The 15,862-nt window shown below is 40.2% G+C and overlaps 1 protein-coding gene across 1 annotated transcript in view; it reads right to left on the minus strand.

Moving 5' to 3' along the window:
• The window catches only part of LOC124223162 (lachesin), a 179,943-nt gene that overhangs the window by 87,569 nt on the left and 76,512 nt on the right, over nucleotides 1–15,862 (minus strand). The window contains exon 3 of the mRNA XM_046634907.2: nucleotides 9,424–9,615. The gene's annotated coding sequence lies outside the window, so the exon portion shown is untranslated. The remainder of the gene's footprint in view (nucleotides 1–9,423; nucleotides 9,616–15,862) is intronic.

The following is a 15,862-nucleotide window of genomic DNA, read 5'->3' on the forward strand; positions in this document are numbered from 1 at the left end:
GTTTATACTGAATTACACCTGAAGTTAATTTTTACCGATCTTTTTGATTCTGATTTAAAAATTTCAATTTATCTTTCTTCGCCGGTAAACGGTTAACGAATTTTGATATTGACGTAATGTTTGTACGATAATTTAAAGTTTTAACAGAGATCCTTATAATATACGCTGAAAACGAATCGAAAGTGGGTTTGCTTATTTTGTTGACAAATTTCAACGGACTTGAGGTAGCAAATTTCGTCCGATAAAAATTGACAAATTTACTGTAATGAAATGCGCGGGAATGCAAAAAATCTCGTTACGCCGATTTGTACCCACGTTTTGCATTCTATTCAACTTTATCTTCGTCTTTACCATATATATATATATGCTGTATTATGTATACACAAAACTTTTTGTACAATTGTTTTAAAATTAGTGTATATATAATATGCGTATAACCAGTAATCAATTAAATTTCACGTCTGATAAAAATTTCCCACTCATGGTTATAAATTATTATTCATAACGTGGAGTAAGGAATACATTAGAATAAATTTTCTCATTGAAACGATAGTTAAAAATAGATAGTATAAAATTATTTCACATGTGAATGATAATCCACTTCGCTGTAACGTTAAAATTTCAACGCGAATTTAGTTTACCAACTCGAAGCATCGACTTTGTATCCTCTTTTCATACATGTAACGTAAATCGTAGAACAAACTCTGCCCGATTGATAATTGTATGGAAAGAAAAAAAAAAAAAAAAATGGAAGAGATAAAAACTAATCAACAACAATACAAGAAAAAATGCGAATTAAAAAGAAAAACTTTATTTCAACCTGTAACAACGATTTTTCTATCAAACTGTAACGTAGAACGATTTACTGCTTAATCGATAACACAATTCGTTGCGATTATGCATCACGTATAATACAAACGATAAACGTTAAAAACCGCACTAAAAAAATTCATCCCCATTTACCTCACATACATATCGGCGATCGATTAAATCCGCACGTGTAAGATAGCCAAATTTTCTAATCACGCACGATCGAAGAATGATCCACAAGAAACAACAATTGCAAAGAGAGAATAAAAGAGAAGCAAAAAAAAGCTTAAAAACAAAAAAAAAAAAAATGTATCTCCGAAATTTTCAAAGTATCGAAGAACGTTTCACGTGGCGAATTGACATCGGCACGGATTCTCCACGAGGTGTAAAAACGGGGAAACGGAGCAACGTAGCGAGGGTGTCGCGGCGTTTTAGACCGCGTGGTTACTGCACGGGGCCACGGTCGGAAACTGCGTCCACCAGGAGTCCCCACCACCAGATACGAGGGCAGAACCTCTGCCGCTGCTTCTACCCCTACGGTTATCCGCTCGTGCCCTCGACGCGCGACGAGGCTCCGCCTTCCTAAGGAAACCACCTCTGCACCCGGTATCACCGACGCGTTTTCGCGATCTTCGAAAATCGGCCAGTACCTCCCCCCCCCCCCCCCCCCCCCCCCCCGACAACCCACGGCCGACGAGAGGATTCAGTGCATGCACGTAATCCGGCCCAAACTTCGTACGAACGCTTTGAGGAGAGTCGTGGTGACGAAAAAACTGACGCATAATTTTGGGACTAGAACTCGGAGATCGAACAAGGAGCTTTTGAGAGAGCTTTTTTGTCTGGAAAATTTTTTTTACAGGTGGCGGAAACAACGAATCTATCACTCTTCATTTTTACAGACTATTTTTCGTTACACGGTCTAACTTAAACGAATTGTGTAAAACATCTTTAACACTTTGAGTCGTACTGGTAGGTACTCTTATCGTCTGTTTTATACCCGTTTTTTTTTCTTCAATCGTGTTTTTATTTCTATTTTTTTTTTTTCGACTCGAGTAAACGAGAAGCACCAAAATTTTGAACAAGCTTGTTTTTCATCAGCAACGATAATTCGCATCAGCAAGTCGAAATATTTTGCATACATTTTTTGTATATTTAGAGAACTTTCAAAACATATTTCTTTACACGTTTTTGCTAATTCTGATAATCCACTAACAGGTTTTCAATACTCGGGAGTAATTATTGCGTTATAATGTAAGTTGTTGTTGTTGGAAACAAATTGATTGAAACAAATCATGTAATATTTTTTCAATATTCATAAACTTTCGCTAAACTCTAGTAGACGAAGGTCGAAGAAAAAAAAAAAGAGGAAAGAAAAAATTTGTACAGCCTTCTCCTGTTTTCTCAACAACTGTTTTTTTTTTTTTTACCTTCTTTTCCTCCTGTTTTTCTTCTCTTTCCTGAGTAAGGGTTAAAATTTCATATTTTTATTTTCTTTACCCCTCTATCGTTTCCGATTATACGACGGTTGGGTTATAGTTGGGATTATATACACAGAGGTGCGAGAAAAAAAAATGGTATAAGAAGGGGAATAAAAAAGAGAAAAAAAAAGAAAAATAAATGAAAAAAATGAAAAAATGAACAAAAAAAAAAAAGCTCCGGAGAGAGAGATTGAGAAGGAAGGTGAAAAAAAGAGGGGGGTGGGAGTTTCTTGACACGGAAAGCATCGCGGGGGGTCGAGTGTTTTTATTCCATTACCAACGACGTCAACCTCTTAACCACTTACTTAACAGCAAAGCCTTCGGTACTCCCTCTCTCTGATCTTCCTTCACACTCGATGGCGTTTGACAAGTCAAATATTATCCAAGGCCTGATCCCTGAGACGAACACCGGATCATCTCGATGTAGTAACTTTATACTTCGGAAGTTATATATTACATATATCCTATACCCACGTATATATATATATGTATATATATACGTATACAACCTTTTCCAAAAACTTTTCACCCCCACCCAAACATTATTATCCATACATCGTGTACACCGTGGGTATGTATGTGTACATATGTATACAACCGCGAAAATGAATTGATAATTTTTGAAACTTGATTACTATTTTTTCTTTAAATATAATACGGTCTTGACATAATTCTATACGTATACAGTGTTCGTAAGGAGGAACGCGGAATCGCATTATTTTAATTAATCAAGCCGCCTGTTTTCTTTCTGCTTCCTCATCTTCGAATTTTTTTTTTTTTTTTTTCTTTTTTTTTTCTTCTATCACTCTTGCCATTTCCCCTTTTTTTTTTCTTTCCTCATTCGTGTTTTTCTTTTTATTTTTTCTCGACTTAAGTAAATGAGAAGCACCAAAATTTTAAACAAGCTTGTTTTTCATCAGCTGCAGCAGTTCGTATTATCACACCGAACGTACGGTGAAGGGATGAGGAAATTTATTCAGAGCATGCCAAGATATCTATCTCTTTCTTTCTCTCCTCTTCGTTAATAAAAAATTAACATCGCCAGGTAATCTCTTCTTTTTCTTGCCATTGCAGTATTATAACGTACGTGTGCGAATAGCTCTTATTATCATGATATGGTAATTTTTTATTTTTTTTTTTGTTTTTATAGGAGTGGTTTCTGACGCGAGAGGGAAAGGGTTGCACGCCTCGGTGCAATTGATCCAGGATCTAACACTTTTAGTCGCAGTGGTGAGTATTTTTACCACCTATTTTATTTCAATTTTTTTTTTTTTGTTTTTTTTTTGTATATTTACAGAACTTTGAAAAAATATTTCTTTGCGATTTTTTGCTATTTCTGATAGTATGCCAACAGGTTTTCAATACTGGAGAGTAATTATTACGATAAAATGTAAATTATTATTGTTAGAAACAAATTGATTGAATAGAATCGTGAAAATTGACGGAATAATTCATTTCCGATAAAGTTACCCCGCTGCACGTATACATGTTTGACATAAATTACAAGTTTTTGGGGTAGCTGACTAGGAATCTGAAATCAGATTTTAAAAATTGAGAATGGCGAATCCAATCAGCGACCCCTCAATCCCCTTGCAGAGAGTTTTTTGACCGTATTCGATCAAATTTGAAATTTTCATCCAACATAACTTTAAATATTTCACGGCGCACGAGAAGCAATTATAACACAGTTAACGCATTCAAATTCATCAACTATATCGGTTGTACACGAGATGCGCATGCTGTGTAAACACTGCCAGTATTATTTCAAAGAGTAAACGAATATCGTTATCTTGTCACGTTTCGTTTGAATCGATGATAAGATGTAAATTACGTCGAAAAAAAAAAAAAAGTCAACAAAAGAGAATCTAGGGAATCGGTAGCGATAATTTTTTATAACCACATCGACAACCTCGATCTCTCGAAACTTTTGAACAATTTATACGAATGCGAAGCACCTGTTGTAATTTGAAAGCGAGTGAAAAACGATAGAAAAAAAAAAAATTGAGACAAACCAAATAAAACTTCAACACTTCCAGGGTTAATTTCATTTCCAACACGACGCGTGTTTGACGTATACCTGTAATATACATAAAGTGAAGAATTATCGCTGATGTAAATTAGAGGGATCTTTGACGCGTTTGCAGCTCGTAGATCTCCGGTCTGCGTTTATGTTAATGTAATTTTCTGCACGGTATGTATTATACCGTTTGAAATAACGTTTCGAAATGATTACGCGAGTCGGTGGTGGGCATACTTACAAACATACACATACGTACGTACACATACGGGCGCGTAAATACAGGAGGAAAAGCTGTGTGAAAGCCTCGGCAAAAGATAAATCGTTCCCGAGTATGCACGACGGCGTATATATATATACACACACATACATACATGTATACACAACGTATATGCGTACATAAATATATACACACATATGTATACGTATACACGATGAACGGGATCTCCCCTCCCATTGTTGAAAGCTGCGTGAAACAATTTGACCGGTATTTCCCTCCCCAGCCCCAACATAGTCGGCCTTTAAACACCGCCGAACTGCGTCCTCATCTCGTTACACACTCGTACGGAATATATTTCTCTTTGAACAATTGCCGATTTCGACAACGATGATCACGGGAGAGAAATATCGTATGGCGTACAGCCCGAACTTTAATGTTTAAAGCTCGACGTGACTCGTCGTCACCTTTCGCGTGATGTTCAGAGCTTGCTTTTCTACGTCTCGTCGACTTTAAAGGCATTCAATATTGTTGGAACATCAGTCCGTAAGTCGCGGCAGCTGATTAACCTTATATTTCAAATTTGCCGGAACATTGGAAATTTTTTTTTATATTTTTTTTTTTGGCTCTTGTCGGTTTCAAGAAACAATTAAATTTTTTAAAACCATCATATCATTTATACACTCGACAAAATGATGATCATTTTCTTTTTTAACCGTCTCAAATTTTTAACGGTATAAGAAATGGAAAAAAATTATTTTACAAAAGGAAAGAAAGGGAGAAAGTAAAAGAATTTTTCAATTAATTTTCGAATCGGCGATCACTGTTAATCAAGCCTTTAATTTGTGAACACAATCTCCAGTCTCCTATTTTTGACGAAATAAAACGTCAAAAAAAAAACAAAAAAAAAAAAACAAATTGCATCAATCAGCAAATTTTTCAATTTTATACATGTATCCGAAATTTTTTTCTCATTTATATTTTCCATTTTCGTTTTGTCTTTCATAAACATCGTCGAGCTGATTGCCCAGGGGGTTGAAACGCGGGGGTGTAAAAGAGGGCGGAGAGGTGGGTGGTTGGCGCACAGGCAATGAACCGCGGAAAGGAAGTTGTTCGTTAGGTGAAATACACGGGGTATGTCTCATCCGGCAATTCGCTGCCTTCCCCCCACACACATCGCCGCGGTTTATGAACGGTGTGGATTCACCGACACATAAAAATATCGCTATGTTCCCCCTAGCGCGAAGCCTCATGTTTATATGCATTTGTTACACTGAAAGTTTCCCCCTCGTGATACTGCGACCCCCACCCCTGAAAACCGCCCCCTTCATCATCACGGTATAATCGATCGTCGATCATCAATTTAAAATTTTTTGTCTTTCGTGAGAAGAATAAATAGAAAAAAAAAAAAAATCGGAAAAACAGTTTGTTTCGCGATACTATTCATCGATATGAAAAGAGAAAAGGAATCTCTGAAAAACGAAAAGTTCATAAATTGACAAACATAACCGTTTACTTTAGAAAAAGCAATAAGGAGAATAAAGTATACGTTTTTCGATAAAAAAAATCGAGTATCGATTTATTTTCGGTAGAACCGGAAGTTCAAATTGAACGTGACGTGGAAATTTGTCATCCCCCATAATTTGATTGTAAAATCGTGTAAGTTCCAAATTTTATTATCGTCGCGGAAATTTGTCGCACAGACATGCAGACCGAAATTTTCCTAAACCCTGTTTTTCGGGCAAATTTTCATTTTATACCGATTTGCCCGATCAGTTTCCATTACTCGTCTATAGGTATACCCCGCATCGGGAAATGATAATAGTGACAACAAAAAAAAAGCTTTTACGCAGATATTTCAATCCCGCGAAAGAGAAACGAACCAAAGAAAAGGAGAGGAAAAAACGGGCGGTGAGGGGGAGGGGGGGGGGGGGGTGGATTTTTCAATTACAGAGCGAAACGGGTTCATAATCTAATCTAGCCCAAGGTGGATGTCTAGCCGTTCAGGGTGCAAGCGGGTGTTGGTTTATTTGGAAAAACACACTGGGGAAAAGTTCCGTTCGACGATTCACGTGGGTGTGAGCCAATATCGGGGACGAGTGAAGGATGCCCAACACGCTTCGTCCTCCTCCTCGATTCTTGGCTCTTACCTCATCTTGAACGGAATACGAAGCTTCCCATGGCCTCGGTTTCCCTGTATATACATATACATATACTTATACGTGTACATGTACCTGGTACGTAGGTAGGCAAGTACTTGACTGCCTCACAAAGAATTCAAACGTCACGTAACTTCCTCGCACTTGACGCAATTTCACAACGAGTGATCGTTTTACGTTTCTTGAATAGAATTCTCCGCTCATCTTCCTTTCCCTCAATTGCCGGCCGAAAATCGATACTTTAATTTTATTTTCTTTTTTTTTTTGTTTCTCTTCATCAATTTTATTACGATAAAATAGCCACACGTCGAGTATTCGTCAAATTACACAGATCTGTAAAAAAAATTATTTTATTCCATCTGCACGGGATGTTTTTTGGTAAATATTATGTTTTCGAATTTGCTGAATTTAAAAATCACTTTCGTTTCCCTACGGCAGGTACGGTAATTTTGCAAGGTACAAGGTGTTTGCGTGAAAAAAAAAATGCATAACAATAATGTAAAAGCCACGATTTCGTTACGACGAACCGAACAATATTTCTTATAAAATTAAACAATCATTCTCTCTTTGGTAACACACCGAAGACGCTTTCGGTTTCCATTTTCTGTTAGAGTTTCACTGGAAATGAAACTACGAATACGAGTTTGAGAAAAAACCTGACGTGACGAAATTTTTTTAGTATTTCCCCCGGTTTCAGTGAGTAAAAATCTATACGAAACAGTATAGAAAACCTCTGCTGTCTTTTTGAACCTGCAGACCTGTGTTATTTATTCTTACGCTACGAGAATATCTCTTCAACGATATAAAAATAGAAAAACTCTTGAATCGCAAAGAAAAACTCACAGATAACGATGATTAATTTGAAACCTTTTTTTTTTTTTTTTATTTTTAAAAACCTAGTAGATTTCTTCGATTTCATCCCCTTCAATTTCGCGTTTCAACAGCTTTACCTGCAATTTTTCTGCCACTTTCTCGCACGTTTAAACAATACAAAAATATTGAAATATCGATGCAAATGTATTATTATCTTGATATTTACGACTCGAGTGTCATAAATATTCACAATCACGACGTGTCTTGCGGGATAAAACGATGAAATTCGAATCACACGACCTATTAAGGGAATAACGAAAATTTTCGACAGATTTTCCTTGCAAGTCGAAGGGTGATGGGTTCCACCCCGCAAAATATATATATATATATACATACATAAAATACACATGCGTATACAATATGTGGATGTATATCACGTGTAAACTCTTTGTATAATAATAAATGTTAGGGGCCAGCGATTGACTTACGAAATGTCAAACTTCCAACCCCCCATTGTCTTGACACTCAACAAAGCATCCCATATGACCTTTATCGTCAGACAAGGTAGACTCGAACTTGTAAGTCGCCCAATCTAGAAGCTCTAGCCCGGCATAATATATCACTGTTGGACAACAAGGACAATATATCCTTTGCGTAAGAATCAAAAACAAAAAAAAATTCTTCACGTTCTTCTAATTTTTAAAATTGTTATTCAATGTTTTCTAATTTCTTTTTTTTTCCTTTTTTTTCGAATCGCAGATATCGGCAGCTTGAAACGGAGCGAAAAATTCAGATCGTTTCTTTGATACCTGATCGAACTTTGGCTCGCTCGCACGGGAGAAACTTAGAAGCTAGGAAAACTCGTCGAATCGTACGACCGGAGTTTTCCTTACGATTTTTCCCTTATAACCGCCTAGGGCATCGTTAATTTTATTCCCGTACGTTACCGACTTTTACCCAAGTTTTACAGTTTTAGGTTCGTGCCGTCCCTCTCCCTCGCCCTTCCTCACCCTCGTAGGTGTGTCGAGGTGTCTCGCCTTCGACGAGACGCGAATCTCACCTTTCTTCGTCGGATTCGTCACGCCCCTTTGCATGTGTGCTAATTTCCCCGCTACATATACAGACCGTCTTTGTTTTTTTTTTTTATATCTCGGCTTCCTTAATTCCACCCTGCAAACTCCAAAGACTTTGTTTTTTCACCCTGATCTAGTCGGGAATTGAAAAGTAACCTTTTCTACCTAGAACTATATTTTTCGATTGTGGTAAGAAAATGAAAATATTTAAGGACTGAGCGGTAAACGGAACTAAAAATTTCTCTCGGTGCATGACTACGGAACGAAATTCAACGTTTCAAATTGATATTCGTAAATCGGCGAATTGAGAAGATCGGGAAAAAAAAGTAGTAGATAGAAGGTATAAGTGCATGGGGGAGGAAGGGAGGGAGTGAGTGGGGGGAGGAGGGGTTCAGACGGCGTTAGGCGTTAGCGAGAAGATAGTCAGAGATTCTCGGAGTGTTTTTATAGGAGCGAAAGTTGGGTGAAAGATGTCCTCGCGATGAAATCGAATACGCAGTTACGTATCCACTTTGAATAAGGAACGACGAGGCTGGGTTATAGAGGAGTTAACCAATCCCTTCGCGTCCCCGGATCTCCATGCGATCCATCGGGTCGTACGACCAACGGATAACTTCTTCGGCGGACTTTGTGATTTGTCTCGGGATGGGCGCGCACAATTTCTACACCCCCTCACATCCCCGGTACCAACCGCCGGCTCAAACGTCGAGTGAAAATCGCTCCTATCCCTCGGGAAAAGTCGAGAAATAAGAATAAGAAAAGAACGAAAAAGAAAAAGAAGAAGAATAAGAAGAAGAAGAGGAAAGAGAAACGGAAGAAGAGACCGAGTACCTGAAACTTTTTTCACACGCCTTACCTTCGACTGGTAGTAAGAAGTCCCCAGCTGCCCGGTTCGCCTTGGAAATATTCGGCATGCCGGTCACCTCGCTTCTGAATTCATTACCAGCCCCGATTCGCCATCGGCATCGTCCCCGAACCCGGTGGCGCAGACTTTGATCCTACATCACCGTGAGTTGATTTTACGTCCCGGTCGGGAAAACCGTGAGCCCTGGAAAAAGGAAAAGATCGAGTATTGAAGGGTGGGGGGAAAAAAAAAAATTGGAGACCGATGGTAGGAAAGGTAACCGTTGCAAGTTTGAGCAACGTTTTTACACCCCCCGGAGGTTAAAAACCGTGAGGGTAATTATGCGGGGGATTTTTTGTTCGGCTAAAGCTCGCTGCTCGCTTAAATCATACGCAGAAGGAGAGAAAGAAGAAATTAAGAGAGACGGAGAGGGAAAGGATGGCGGTGGTGGGGGGAGGGAAACTGGCTGAATTGAGGTGCGTACGTGCCGAGTATATATTTCGAGTATAAAACGCGAGAAGCAATTGGCTACGCTTGCAGGCTTCATAAAGGAAGGAAGGAGGGACGGAAGGAAGGAAGGAAGGAAGGAAGGAAGGAAGGGTTGAGGATTGTCGCGGAGCGCGAAACGGGTTGGGTATTAAAATCGATGCAGCAAGCAACAGATGTGCAAGGATAGCTTTATTGCCTCGGTACGAGCCAATAACGAAAATCATTAAATTAGCTTAACCACTGCACCGCTGCTGTGTCCTGCCGCACCGTTAACGCGACCCTCTCTGCAAGCCTTTCCGCCCCGTCGCTGGTAATTTCGGCGTCAAACGTTTGCGTGAAAAATCGACGGAAAAAAACAAAACGGGGGGTGAATGAAAATTGAAAGATAAAAGTATCCGCTTCGACGCCTCGAGCGAGTGAAAATCCGAAAGAAAACGATTTCTTCTTGCAATTGGATCGCAAAACATTGTCTAAAACGTTTAAAGGTCGTCGTCTGTATTATTGTATAAATAGGAAAACCGAATCGGCAAACGCCACTGTACGTTTGTACATATAATGTATAACCTAAATATGCGGTAGCCATTGAATTGAAATTCGAACTGCCAGCAGCAGTGAAATTATTTTTAAACCACGATAATTCCGTCGGTACGTGACGTTGGACTAAAAATAATACCGGGATTGAAATTTCCGCTTCAAACTGTCAATCTTCCTTCGATAAGTCCAGCAATCATTGACTTAAACATACCCGATACACAGATATTGTCTAATAATAATTAATCGGATACAAAAAATCGGTTCACGAATTTTTATCGATCAATATCTTTCGCTCGCACGATCTTTATTTATCCGAATAATAATAACATTACCTCGTACAAAATTAACACATCGATTGAAAGTAGAATTTTTAATATCATGTAACGCTCCGTGCAAAAAATCGTTTGAAAACTCGAGCGGAAACGTACGTATTTTTCTTTTTTTCTTTTCTTCTTCTTTCTTCTCCTGAAAATTCAGTGTACCATTGATTTACCCTCCGCTTATTTAAACAAACCCCTAACTCGCGGCCACGACTAACAAGCGGTAGTATCGCCGCGCGTTGATTACTCGACTGTACGTATATATACACGCAATTATACCGTTGCGGAATTAATTGCCCGATGTTTAATGCGACGGTTAATTTATTACAAACCCAGTGTGGTATACATCAATCGAAAAATATTCCAGGAAGAAAAAATCCGCTCCTCTTTTTCTCCCCCCTCCCCCCCTCTCTTTCTCTCTCTCTCCTTCTATATCACTTTGTCTCTCTCGCTCACTCACCCGAGAGTTAAGGAATTTCAATTAAACAAATACTCTTCCCCGCTCGTATAATCCAACTCTATAAGTAGGTACCTTACGTTAATACGTAGTGTAAAGAAGAAAAAAGAAGCATGAGAGAAGAAAAACAAAAAGCCGAAGAAGATGATTTGCAAATTCCTCAAAGAAAATCTTAACGCTCAAGTATATAATATTATTATTGTTATCATCGTTTATTATCTTTTAAGGAATAAAAAAAAAAAACTTTCGTCCAATTTTCAAGAGGTTTATAAAGTGCTTTCGACAAAGTTTCGCCCCTTGTTAGAGATTCCATTTGTCAATTAATCAATTTATCGATCAAGTAACAGAGTATAGAAGACAGGGAATAAAAAGTAACTAACAAGTTTTACGTTATAACAGGATAAAAAATTCGGTCCATCATTTACCACACACTTAATATTCCTAAATTCCTTTTAGTCCCACAGATGTAATTAGACTTACAAGAAGCAATATCCATACGATTGGAACGTAAATTCTATCACGTATCGGCATATCCTGTAAAAATTTTAGCCGACACGCCGGAACGTTAAGAAAAATAACAACGAAGAAGAAGAAAAAGAAGAACCACGGAATCAATAAAAATTCGTGAATTTAAATTGTTAAGCCGGGAAAGTCTCGAGTAGTGCAGATATCCGGTATTCAGGAATCCCGGCGGAGGAAGGGAGAGAGGGAGAGACTCTCGTGTAGCTCGGTTTTCACGGTGAAACCCTATTTGATTCGGTAATCCATTTCGACTAGCTCCGTTGACTCACGCCTTACGGCACAGAGGATAGCGATACGGGAAGAAACCCTTGGCGATCCTGCTTCCCGAGACATCAGTCTAGAGGCTTGCTCTCCGTCTTTCGGGCTTGTCGTCGACAGATTCCCCGAGACGGAATTCCGCGCCTGATCCACGCTCCCAATACAAATGCCCTTTTTATTCCCAAGGAAGCTGGCTGGCTCCACGGTGAACGGAATCTCTGCCGTCTTCTCGATTGGCGGTAAATTAAATATATCGGTATACACGGATGTATTACGTCCTGTAGTACGTAACATGGGGGACACGCGCGAAAGTGGTGACAAAAAAAATTGTCCCTGTTTCGTTTTCGGTACTGATTTTTACGAACAATGATTGATTGGACCACGATACGAAAAAAATTATCTGACACATGTACGTGTGAGTCCGTAAGGTGTACGTGTAAAAACAAACAAAAATATAACAATAATTGGTAGCAACCTCTAAATACCTTCCTACGTCCTCCAGGTTTTACGACGGTTTTTTTTTCGGTATTTGTCACAAATTTTTCGACTTGTATCTTGTAAAAAAAAGAAATTAAAAACACGAACCTCCCTAATATACACCTACAGACATGTAACCTGAGAAGATGGACACATTTCTCATCAGGGAACCTTACTGTCATCGATTACCGATGATCGACAGCTGGTACCGGTAAAAACATCGCGCGTGTTATCGTCGTGAGTGAAAAATGTTTTACGGAAGAATCGAACCGACAGGTACCGACCCTCTCCAACCGTGTCCAAATTCAAACCGTCCTTTCCAACATTTGCTTTAAGGTACCTATTTGAACAACGAACAGTTTCTCGAAACCGCGAGGAGAGGAATAGCCTAAGAAACCGTTGGCAATCAATTAGATTTCGCATGCATGTAATAACGTAAGGTTTGCTCTCGCGGAGGTAAAGGTTCTCATAGTCGGAAGGAACCAGCAAAAGGCACGGTCTCTGAACGTCCGACGTCCTGGAGGTCAGGTGGCATCCGAATTGTGCTCGGCAAACCCTGGACCAGATTCGACGTTTTCGTTCGTCCTTCGCGAGGGCTCTTCGCGGTCGGTTGTGTGGGTTGAAACAGAAGTGGTGACGGTCCCGGTGGCTGGCCCGGTGGTCCAAGCTGTTGGTGAAGTGGTCCGCGGGACAGTAATTTGCATGGCTCGAGTGGTTGGCTGGCTGGTTGGTTGCTGCCGGTTCTCTTGCCTCGGTTGTACTTGCACCGAGGGTCCGGGACGAATGGTAGCTGAGGGGACGAGGGGGTGAAAGGGGGCGAGAATGGGCGGGGGTGGGGGGTGGGGGCGGGAAGGGAGGGAGGAGGTGAAGGGGAACGAGGCACTCCGACTCGCATTCCAAGCAGACTTGGTGAACCGGGTTCATTATTTTCTCGTTATAAGTTTCTACAACTCCGGCTTGTTGTCGTAACGTTGTTAACAGGACGCGCTGTGAATTGTTAAACGACTCTACGTTTCTGACGCCATCGCCATCGCCATCGCCATCGCCATCGCCAACCTTCCCGAGCTAATACACCACAAGGAGCCGAAGAGACCCTGCGGCTTCGCTCAACTCCTCACCGGCATACACACCTATACGTACACTCTTTCCTTTAATCCTCTTCGGAGTTTTCAGTTTTCAACCAGTTTCTTCAATCTCCGGCTGGCCAATCGCGTTCATCTTATTCTGTAATCTTGTTTCTTTTTTCCCTTCGGCACCACCGTAAATTCCAAGTCTATTGCCATCTGCATTAGTGCAGTTGTCTCGGCTTACAGACGTTGTTTCGTGCGTTTCTTTTTTTTTTCTCTCAACATTTTCATCTCTCGCAAACCGTGACAATATGAGCAGTAATAACCGCAGATGTTATCGGAATGATGGATTTCACGGGTTTTGTTGAAACCTTGAAGTAAATAAATTGTTACTGAACATTCGCCCTTAATGTATATGTATCCAGTCGGTAATTCAGCCAGGATGTTGAAATACACGGAGGGAAGGTATTCGAGTCCAAATCCCCAAATCGTGCAGATATCTCGACTATGGTTAGGGTACATGTGGATATACATAGGTATACATGTTGGTATGCGCCTGCTAAGGCTTCGGCATCGTTTAGTCCAAGATTGGGTTTGTATCGGCGTAGACACGCGACTGAATCACCTGACTTCTCGATGTTAATCACCCCAACACGCCGCAAGCGGAATCAAATCTAAATCAAGAATGAGAGATTTCTGACTGTGCCTGTATATATAAATGCCCGATATACCGAGGATTTAAACGTTCTAAATTTTCAAACTTTCACGGCGAAGCTTTCGTTTCGATAAATTAAACCGCTGGAAAAAGATATGCCCGAAACAGTTTGGAAAAGGAGCGGCTGAAAAGTATGCAACGTGGAAATGCTTTTGTTTTCCCTGGAATAATACATGATAACAGTAATTTGTAGGAAATTCTCAACCGTGAGCGAATTTGAAAATGAAATAAGAAGACGAAGAAAGGAAATTGAAAAGAAAAACGAAATCAATTTCTAATTTAAAAGGAGACTCCGTCTACCGAGGAAGAAAAATACGAAGGAAAAAAAGGCTAACAAACTGTCGACGACCTCCGTCTATCCCGACACTTTCAAACTGCCACTTCCTATCCGACGTGCAATCTGAAAAGTTTTTAGTTTCAGAGAAGGGGGTGAGAAAGAGGAGAGGAGACGACTCGATGAACATTCGCTCGATCGGGAAACCACCCCCGCAGCGAGTGGATCAACTCTCGACCGGTTTTCATTTTTGACAACAAGATCCGAAGTTAATTGAAAGTCAACCCGCCCCCAGATCCGGGATCATCCAGAAATGTGATATTTTACACGAATCTGTACACGTATCCCGGGTTCAAGCAGATCAACGACGAAACCGCACCGAACACAATCGTTGATTAACAAGATTGCTTTTCATTTCTTGAAGTAATTTAAACCAGTTTATCCAACAGATAGATAATTTCGAAATCCACGGCTGTGCGTGCCGAAGCGAACCAATCAATCTATTATCGAAAGCTCCGAACGATCAAACGTCATTCGAGGCTCGATACCATACCAGGTTGAATAATTAAACAAACGTCACGTCGTCTGCAAGTGACGCTTGTTCAGTTAGCATAAACGGACATAGACAGAGAGCGATAAACGATATTATATCCGTCATTGACGAGTTTCAATCTGAGCAAAACGTTGCAAATTAGATTCAATATTCTATGTCTGATCAAATTGAACAGCACACCAAATGGTAGATAGAAACATCCCCTTCTCACGAATGACCGTTATGCATATTTCAAAAAGTGAATAAAAATAGTTTATTCGTAGTTTTACGAATAAAAACGAAATCCTACCGCTGACACCAGTTCGTCGAACCGAAGACCCGAGCTTTATTTAGGCGACTTATACAATCGGTGCTCAACGACTACGAAACCACCTATTCGACGTTTATACCGTTCCAGAGATTTGATCCTACCTTAAGGTGTAAAGTATTTCCAAAACCGCGTGTAAATTACCAAAGCTCCGACAGAAACGGGGTATGGGAATGTCAAAGTTTAAACCAAGCCCCGTGGCTTCCCAAGGAGCATACCGACATCAGGAAGAGCATCCAAGAGATACTAATGTCCATCGCTCTTATACCCTGATACAAATATCGTTCCGAGACGTTCTCGCGTCTCGTACCATCCCCAACGCTTTACGAAGGGGTTAGTGTGAGTCAAAGGCACGCCGTTCATCCCCGTTCGCTGTTCACCGTCACCGTCACTGTCACTTTCTCAATCCTTAACGCTCTCTCTCTCCCTCTCTCTCTCTCTCTCTCTCTCTCTCGCACACTCTCTCGCACACTCTCCA

The sequence above is a fragment of the Neodiprion pinetum genome, chromosome 7 (genome assembly GCF_021155775.2).
Source record: "Neodiprion pinetum isolate iyNeoPine1 chromosome 7, iyNeoPine1.2, whole genome shotgun sequence".
Lineage (NCBI taxonomy): Eukaryota > Metazoa > Arthropoda > Insecta > Hymenoptera > Diprionidae > Neodiprion > Neodiprion pinetum.